Source organism: Manacus vitellinus, unplaced genomic scaffold (assembly GCF_001715985.3).
Source record: "Manacus vitellinus isolate BGI_N305 unplaced genomic scaffold, ASM171598v3 scaffold_47_pilon, whole genome shotgun sequence".
Taxonomy (NCBI): domain Eukaryota; kingdom Metazoa; phylum Chordata; class Aves; order Passeriformes; family Pipridae; genus Manacus; species Manacus vitellinus.
Genome location: NW_021940585.1, coordinates 250,945 through 259,155, shown reverse-complemented (window position 1 = coordinate 259,155; position 8,211 = coordinate 250,945). Strand labels below are relative to the sequence as shown.

Sequence of the window (8,211 nt, the reverse complement as noted above, 5' to 3'; positions counted from 1 at the left end):
GATTCCCGCAGCACATCCCTGTCCCGCGGCTCCCCTGATTCCCCAGCACATCCCTGTCCCGCGGCTCCCCTGGTTCCCGCCGCGGGAGGATCCCTTCCCCTCCAGCTTCCCAGGCTGTTGCTCGTTCCTTGCGGGCGGCGGGAGGCGTGGAATGAGGCTGCTGGATTTGCAGCTCTGCCTCCTTCTCCATCCCCGGCGAGAGCAGAATTCAAAAGGGGTTTCAGAGCTCCCTCGGCCCCGCAGAGGCTGCAAATCCTTCCTGGAGCAGCACGAGGAGGAGTGGGAAGCCGGGAAGCAGCTCCTGGTGCAGCACAGAGCAGGACTGAGCCCCACGGGGCTGCCAGGGCGGTTGAGCAGCTGCTCTCCACCCATGCCAAGATCCAAGAGGCATTTTCCCATTATCCATCCTATAAACTCCCTTCCCAAGCGTGGGATCCAACCAGACTTGCTGGACACCCCATGTGTGTATCCCACATGTCTCCATGGGCATTTGATCCCTGGACTCCACAGATGCAGTTGGGTTTTGCCCCCTTTTGGCCCTGGGCTCAGCTCCCACCTGCGCTGGGAGAACGATCCCTCCATGTCTCAGTTTTCCAATGCCCAAAACAGCCACAAGCCAGAGATCTGGGGGATTGGGTTTGTAACTGATGATTTTTTAGCTTTTCTTGGGAAAGGGTTTCCTAGCGGCCCCCCCTTCCCCCCAGAGGAAATTAAAGGCAGCATTTGGATGCCTGCATCCCAAAATCCGGGGGTTCTTATGGAGCAGCACCAGTTCCATGCCTGGTGAGCACCATTAGCCTGCAAACAGAGGATTCCCTGGATTTCTGTAGATGGAAAAAGCTGAATTTCCCTGTTTGTGCATGAGTGGGCACGTACCACCTCTGGGGCTTCCCTAAGAATTTATTCAACAATAAAACCAAAAAAAAAATGGAATGATTCTGCAGAATTAATCCCACGGAGGTGTCCCAGTGAGGGCTGTGTCATGCCAGTGAGGTGGGAGAGAGGGATCATTCCCACTTAGTGAATGGAGAAATCAGGTGCCAGGAGCTGATCAGAGGAGGAGAGAAATTCCGAAGGTTACGCCGAGGGTTTGCTCAGCTTCATAATTAAGGGCTCTCCCTTCCCTGGGAAAGACCCGTAATTATTTCTTTGCTCCCAGAGGAGAATTAGTCATTCCTGGCTCCAAGAAATACAGTTCTTATTTTGACCTTTTATTCCAGCAAGGATGGGGGGAGCCCAGGCCAGGGGCTATCTCTGTCCCTGTGCCCAAACCAGAGGCAGATCCAGTTTGATGTGGGATTTCAAGAGGAACTCCCACTGTGAACCCCCAAAGCCAACCTCTGCCTTCCCAGATTTCAGGAATTTATCACAGTTGGGGGGAACAACTCTAATATTTTGCTTAAAAGTTTTTTCCAAGAGGCCCCCCGGAGTTGGGAGGATGGTGGCAAGTTGCAGGGCTGAGTCAGGACATGGGCTGCCAAGGGGCAGCTAATGTTGGAAAGGATGAAAAGGAGTGTTTCTCCCTAATCCCAGCAGGATTATTTCCCAGGGAGCTATTTCCCACTTGGGAATTGCACGTGGAGGCTCCCCCAGTTCAGCTCTCCAAGGGGTGCAGGACATCTCGCTGTTCTGTGGGTGCAAACAGAGGTTTGTCTGCCCCTGGCTCCTCCAGGAAGGACCATGGAGAAGGACAGGGATGGGGATGATACCTCCAGACTTTTCCCATGTCACATCTCCAGGGATGTGCACCTTGGGGACTGTGCTGCAGAGCCCTACTGGACTCTGCTGGAATTTGTCTCTGCTTGGGATCTGTGGGACAGAGAGGATGGGCCAACCCTCAGTGATGGTCCAGCATCTCCATAGCTGATCCTGCATCTTCATGGATGGTCCAGCATCTCCATCACTGCTTTTCACCCTCTTAGGGAAACAGTGGGGAATGGGAAGGGAGGAGGCTGCCATCACCCTGGATCTGGGCTCACACAGGATGCCCAGCACCATCACCTTTGCCTTCCTATTCCCTATCCATTCCTAGATTTTCACCCAGATTTTCTGGTCCCAACCACCAGGAAAAGCAGCTAATTTGCATTCTCAGAGAATTTGGAGCCTCCCAAGGCTGCGGGTTAGTTGGGCACCTAAGGAGAGATAATCTGGTGAGCAGCTCCACCTGCCTGAGGTTAGGAAAGGACGTCTGGCAAAGGGAGACCAGTTTAGGACCATCCCCGGTCTGCTGGTGTTACTGGGACAGCCAGGTATGTACTGATCTCGAATTTGAGCAGGTGAGTGGGGCCACGAAGAGTGTAAGGGAGGGATGGGTTGAGTTTAGATCCTTAGGCAGGAATAAAAGCCAGGACGTGGCTGTCGGAGGGAGCGGATCTGCATTTCACAGGCAGCGGTGCCGGGGATGTTGTGACAGTTTTCTGGCAGCTCCTGTCTCATCCTCCTCCCCTGTGGGATCCCGAGAGGGGGAAGAGAGATTGTTAATGGGAGGGATGAGCCGAGGTGGGTTTCTGTGGGTTGGTTTGTTTTACAGCAGCAAATTTTCCCAACTCTTTTCCGGGCACACACGGTGGGAAGGAGGGGCGTGGGGGGTGATTCCTGCTGGGCTGGCAGGAGCAGGAGAATGGATGGGGGGTGGAGGGGAAGCTTTGGCTCCCCAGGAGCCACCTGGAGTTAGGAAAAAATGCTGATTTTTTTTCTTTTTTAAAACATTTATTTTAAATATTTTGCCCCTGGAAAGCTGTGGGGTGACAGATATTTCAGTGTCCAAGAACTCCTGATGATTCTATCCACGTTTAAGTGCAATCTCGCCCAGCCCAAGGGACTTGCTCGGTGCTGAGTGGGTGTTTTTTCTCTTTTCCATCCCAAACAGGGTAAATTTTCCAGAGGGCTCTTGTCCCCCCTTAAATTCCAGGGCCATCACTGCAGGTTTGCAGAAGCTGAGGAGCCACAGGAGGTTTTAAACATCAGGAAAAGGGAGGGAATGGCTGAAGGAATTAAAGGAAGGAGAAGGGGCTCCTGCCTGTCAGGTCTTTTCCCATCATTTCTGCTTGGTCAAGCAGGGCTGCAGAGGGAGCTGATGAAGTGGGATGTGACAGGTCATCACGTGGATCTGCCAAGCTCTGGGAGTTCTCTCGGGTTTTGGATTGCAAGGGTTGAGCTTTGGGGAAAGAAAACAGTATTTGAGGGGAATGCTGGGAAGGCTCATCTCCACCAAGACCCTTCCTGGACGGGCTCTTTGCCCTTTGTGTCCTCCCTCCATCACAGGAGTGAAGGTTACTGAGCCTGTTTGAGCTCCCAGCCAGCAGGAAAGGGAGGGGTTTGCAGGAATTTGAAGTGGAAACAGGTCCTTCCCAGTTCCTGCAGCATCCAAACATTGGTGTCCATCACCAAGAGGCCCTTTTCCCCCTGCCCCAGAGGAGTGGGGCCGAGAAAACACTTGTTTGTGGACAATCCTGGCTCTTCATCCTGCGGTGAATGTTTTTTAGAGGGAGATGCACAGACTGGAGGTTCAGCACATGAAACAGCTCTGATTCCATCTCTCATTGCAACACCTGAGAGCTGGTGCTGAATCCATGGGGTGTTTTGCTCCTACATCCCTAATTTGGTGATTTTTGGTAGCAAGAAAGTCCCACCCAATATTCCCACCTTCACCTTCCTCCCCAGTGCAAGGAGCAGCAGCAGGACCCCGGGTCCTGAGTGGGGCCTGGCAGATTCCCACTTAGATCCTCAGCTTTGTAATTCCAGGCCAGGAATTCTCCTGGTAGCCTGTGCCAGCCCCTCTGCTGTGGGCAAGGCTCACCTTTGGGGTCAGATGACCTCAGTTTGGGGTCAGGAAAGTATGTCAAGACACAGGGAACAGCTTGAATCCTTGTTCCTGTGTAGTTATATGATATTTATATGCATATTAATATCATATTTAAATTCATATTGATATGTAGGTGTTTCCATTCTGGTTTTTTCTCTACCTGAGTGCAGGAAGAGGAATATTCAGTCCATGCACACCCTTTATCTCCTTCCTAGGAGTGGTGGCACCAACTGAAGCAGCTCCCTTCTCACCTTTCCAAGGCCCAGTAAATCCTATTTTATTGGAGGTGAAAACATGGCTCCAGACTCAGTTTTCATTGGAACTCATCCCCTCTCCCTCCCAGCAGCCCAGCCCTGCTGCAGCTGATGTTCTCTGCACCCACAGCTCGATGGAGGAGCCTCGATCCCCCTCAGATCCTGCTGTGGGTGTTGAAATGGGTGATTTTTAAGAGCAAAGATGGAACTCGAGCCCTCTCCACCCCTCTTGGTGCATTCCTAAATAAAACACGGGCGCCACTGTCCTCTTCTGGCAGGAGCTGTCATACCACAGCCACTTGCCAAGACCTGCAGGACCCTTTTTTGGGATGAATGAGCCACGTTCCCTCCCTCCCCCCTGCAGAGAACCCCAATTCCTCAGCAGCACAGTCCTGGATTTGGGGCTGGATGCAGCCAGTGGATCCTGGAGCCTCTGGGTTGTCCCAAATCCTGGTGAGATTTAAATAAATGTGTCGTGCTGTAAAAATCCTCCTGGATGAAGCTGCTGTATTTCCATCCCCCAGACAGGGGCACTGTTGGATTTAATGCCTGGTACGAGCTATTTTGATCTTTTTTTGTGGTTTACTGTCCACTGAAGCTTCTCCAGAAGGGGCACACTTTCCCTGCAAGGTGAATTTAAGATTACTGACAGTAACTTTAATTTTCTTGGTCGTTTTTTCAGAGTCACCCGTGGCCGACAAGAGCCAGTAACCAAAGAGCAGACAGAGACTGCTGCTTTGGAGACACCAGCAAGCTCTTCTGGCTGTTCCAAGGCTCCAGCTGCTGCAGGAGCATGATTTGGAGGCTCAGCTGAAGGAACCTGAACAGGCAGAGCTGCTCCCTCAGGCTGTGGATGGAAAGAGGAGTGAAGGGAACAAACCTGCACCTCCCACACCCCGTGTGAGGGATGTTTTGGCAGCTCAACCCTCTCGTGCCTCAGTTTCCCCACCTGTAATCTCGCTTTGGAAAGGGTTCTGAGACAATGAAGTGATGCTGTGCTTGACCTTGTGACTCCATAAAGCAAGAATGTCCATTCAGGATGGATGTTGGCTCATCCTTGTCTCCTGCACCTCCCAGGAGGAGCTTCCCCTCCCCTGAGCCCAGTTACAGCCACCCCCTTGCCTTCCTCCTGGCTGTCCCCAGCATGTGCAGAGAGAAGAAAGGACCTAATTTCCCACTTTCCTCCCCCTCCTCCATATTTCCTTGGTTTCCAGGGGCTCCCAGGGGGCAGAATTTCATTATGACCTTGCTTCAGCCTTTCATTTTCCATCCGTGTGGTTTTGCTTCCCCCATTATCTGAAAAGAAACCATCTCCCTCTCCTTTCCTTCAGCCCAGAGAAGCTGTGGGTGCCTCATTGCTGGAAGTGTCCCAGGCCAGGTTGCTTGGAGCAGCCTGGGCTAGTGGAAGGTGTCCCTGCCCACAGAAGGAGATGAGCTGTGAGGTCCCTCCCAACCCAAACCATTTTGTGATTCCCCATCCTTTGGCTGAAGAAAAATGATGCAGCAACGACCCTTCAGGGAGGAGACTGTTGGGGGATTAAATTCAGGCTGGAGAAGGATCCTTTGATGCCATCCTCCATGGACAGGGGGGTGAGATGCTGCTCTCCCCAGGGAGCAGACATGTGCCCTGGTCAGAGGTGCTGGGAGTCTCCTATTACTGATACAGAATAGCCTGATTTTGGTGACCAGGAGCTGCTGTGACGTGGGTTGGGGTTATCCAAACCCATCGGGGAGGTGACAGGTACGGAACAGGAGCTGGGGAAGCATCGAATTGGGCATCAAGTCCCGCAGGGAGGGACTTCACTGGGGTCACTGTAGGGTCTGGGTTGATCAGTGATGGTGTCTGTGGACAGTCTGACAAGGGGAGGGGGATCAGATTGCCCCACCGTGGGCATGAGGGATTGCATAGCCCCGGCCATGAAATCAGAGTGGGCAGAGAAAGTGGTAATGGAAGGTTAGAGAAGGTGGAGAGCTGGGAAAAGGGGCCTCAGGGCACAGGGACCATCCTCCTTCCATCAAAGAGCTGGTCCAGAGGCTGGGATGTCACTCCTGGCTCTGTCCTAAATGCTCTTCACCTCCTCTGTGTATTGGGGAAGTGGTTGGGGTATCTGACACCTCAAAATCAAAGTAATAGTGGAGAGTTCTCCTGTGTGAGCATCCCCTGTTTTCCCTCTGACTGGCAGGAGCCAACCCCAAAGCACAGGGGTGGTGGAATCCAAGGTGTTTACCAGAACACTCACTCCCACAGACTTTGGTTCCCTTTAACAGCTCTGCAGATGGACTCAGGACGGGGATTTAGAGCTCAGGAGGGAGCAGTGGGCGGGACAGACCCGGCTCAGTGTCGGGCAGACACCGGAGTGCTGCCCACAGACCAGGAGGGAAACGTGGCTGGGGAAGGGAAGAGGCAAAATCGCTGTCCCAGCTGAAACAGCAGCGGGTGGCAGTGCCAGCCTGCCCACAGCCCAGGCAGCTGCTGCCTTATCCCAGCTGGGAATGCTCTGCCAAGGCAGATGCCAGAACTCTCTTAGCACTGGGGCAGCGGCCAAGTCGGGGAACGGGGAACCCCCAAATCTCCTTTCACTGACTCAGTCTCAGCTTTCCCTTCTCCTGAGCTGGTTTTTGGGGATGTTGGGAACCCCAAGTCCCAAGTGCAGAACCCCTCCCTTTTTCTCCTCTCTCAGCCTTCCCCACCCCTCTCCACCTGCCAGGGACCCACTGGAGCGTGGCTGGAGTGGAGCTGCTGGCGCTTGGCTGCTCCCAGCACCGGCTGCTCCCGCCGGGCCGGGCAGATGGCAGGCAGGGCACGGCACATCCTGCAGAAAAACATGCTGGAAAGCTTTTGTTTTGCTGCCTGGAGCTTCTCTTTCAGGTTTCCAGGGCATCGAGGGGGCTCTGGGAGCAGGAGCAGCCCTGGTGTGAGGGGGGAAGTGTCTGGCCCTCCTCAGGGAGGGCTCAGGGTGGCAGGTGATCCCTTGGGTTGCTCCGGATGGATTTGGGCATCACCTGAGGAGAGGCTGGGTTCAGCTTTGAGGCTTTTGGTGATGATCAGATATAAGTCCTGCAAAGTAGGAAAATAAAGCAGAAAAAAATCCCAAGTGGGACAGAAAGCAGTGAGCAGGAAGGTGATGGAGATGGTGATGAGGAGGGAGAAACACAATCCACCTGAGTGGGTGCATAATTTATTCCCTCATTAGCTTTTAATGAGCCAGCTTTTTGTATCAAGTCTTCTGACGTCCTTGTAACAACTTCAGGCCTTTCTGTGGAGCATCACCCTCTCTGGGTGTTCCTGTGCCACTTGCCATGCAAACATGATTCTCGATATGTCCCGTGCCTTCGTTACCACCATTCAGCTGAACGAGTAATTAATGAGATTCCCCATTGCTGTGGTGTAACTGTAACCCCTGGGAAATTCCCACCTCTGAGGGGGCTGGGCAGGCATGGCCTTGGGTGGTGCTTGAAGGAGGAGGGAGGACTTTGGATTCCTGCTGGGTTGGGTTAAAGCAAAATGGCCAAGCTGATGATTTGGGCAAGCCATGGACCTTTCATGCTACCTCTTGCTGTCCATGATTTCTGCAGGACTGGAGGATATACCTGATATTAAGATGCAGTCAGCTCAGAGAGAGCAAGGAGAGGTGGAGAAGACCCATCCACGCTGGTCAACAAGCTGATGGCCACGCTGCAGCTCCAGGGTGCACCTTCCTCCCACCCTCCTCACCAGAAGATGATGGGCTTAACTCATCCCATGGATTCTTGGGGTAAAGATGACCAGGACACTATACCACAGGCTTGGAAGGACCCACCAAAGCAACCAAAATCTCCTGTAGCTGGTGCTGGGTGGGAACGAGGTGGGTCTTTGCTGTCGGGAAGACCCCTCTGTGACCTTGGAGCGTGTTCCCTCTTCCCCAGCGTCGCTGATGCTGCTTAGAGGTGAATGCAGAGCTCCTTTGGGAGTTTTCCACAGGGTGGGATGCTCAGTGTCTCCTGAAAAATCCCTTGAAATGCTCCCAGGGCCTCCCTGGGACATGGAGGGGCCACAAGTCAACCGGACCCCACAGTTCTGAACTCATTTCCCTAAAGCATTGCACAGGGAAGAGAGTGAGACCAGGGCCCAATCCCAAGGTTGTGCAGCTCCTGTTGAGGCAGGAACGTGCC

The 8,211-nt window shown here is 53.4% G+C and overlaps 1 long non-coding RNA gene across 1 annotated transcript; it reads left to right on the top strand.

The window, feature by feature from the left end:
- Positions 1-2,180: 2,180 nt before the first annotated feature.
- LOC108640900 lies at positions 2,181-4,919 on the top strand. Its single transcript, XR_001921574.1, has 3 exons — positions 2,181-2,249; positions 2,870-2,925; positions 4,742-4,919. It is a non-coding gene; the product is annotated as an uncharacterized LOC108640900 (long non-coding RNA).
- Positions 4,920-8,211: the final 3,292 nt, after the last annotated feature.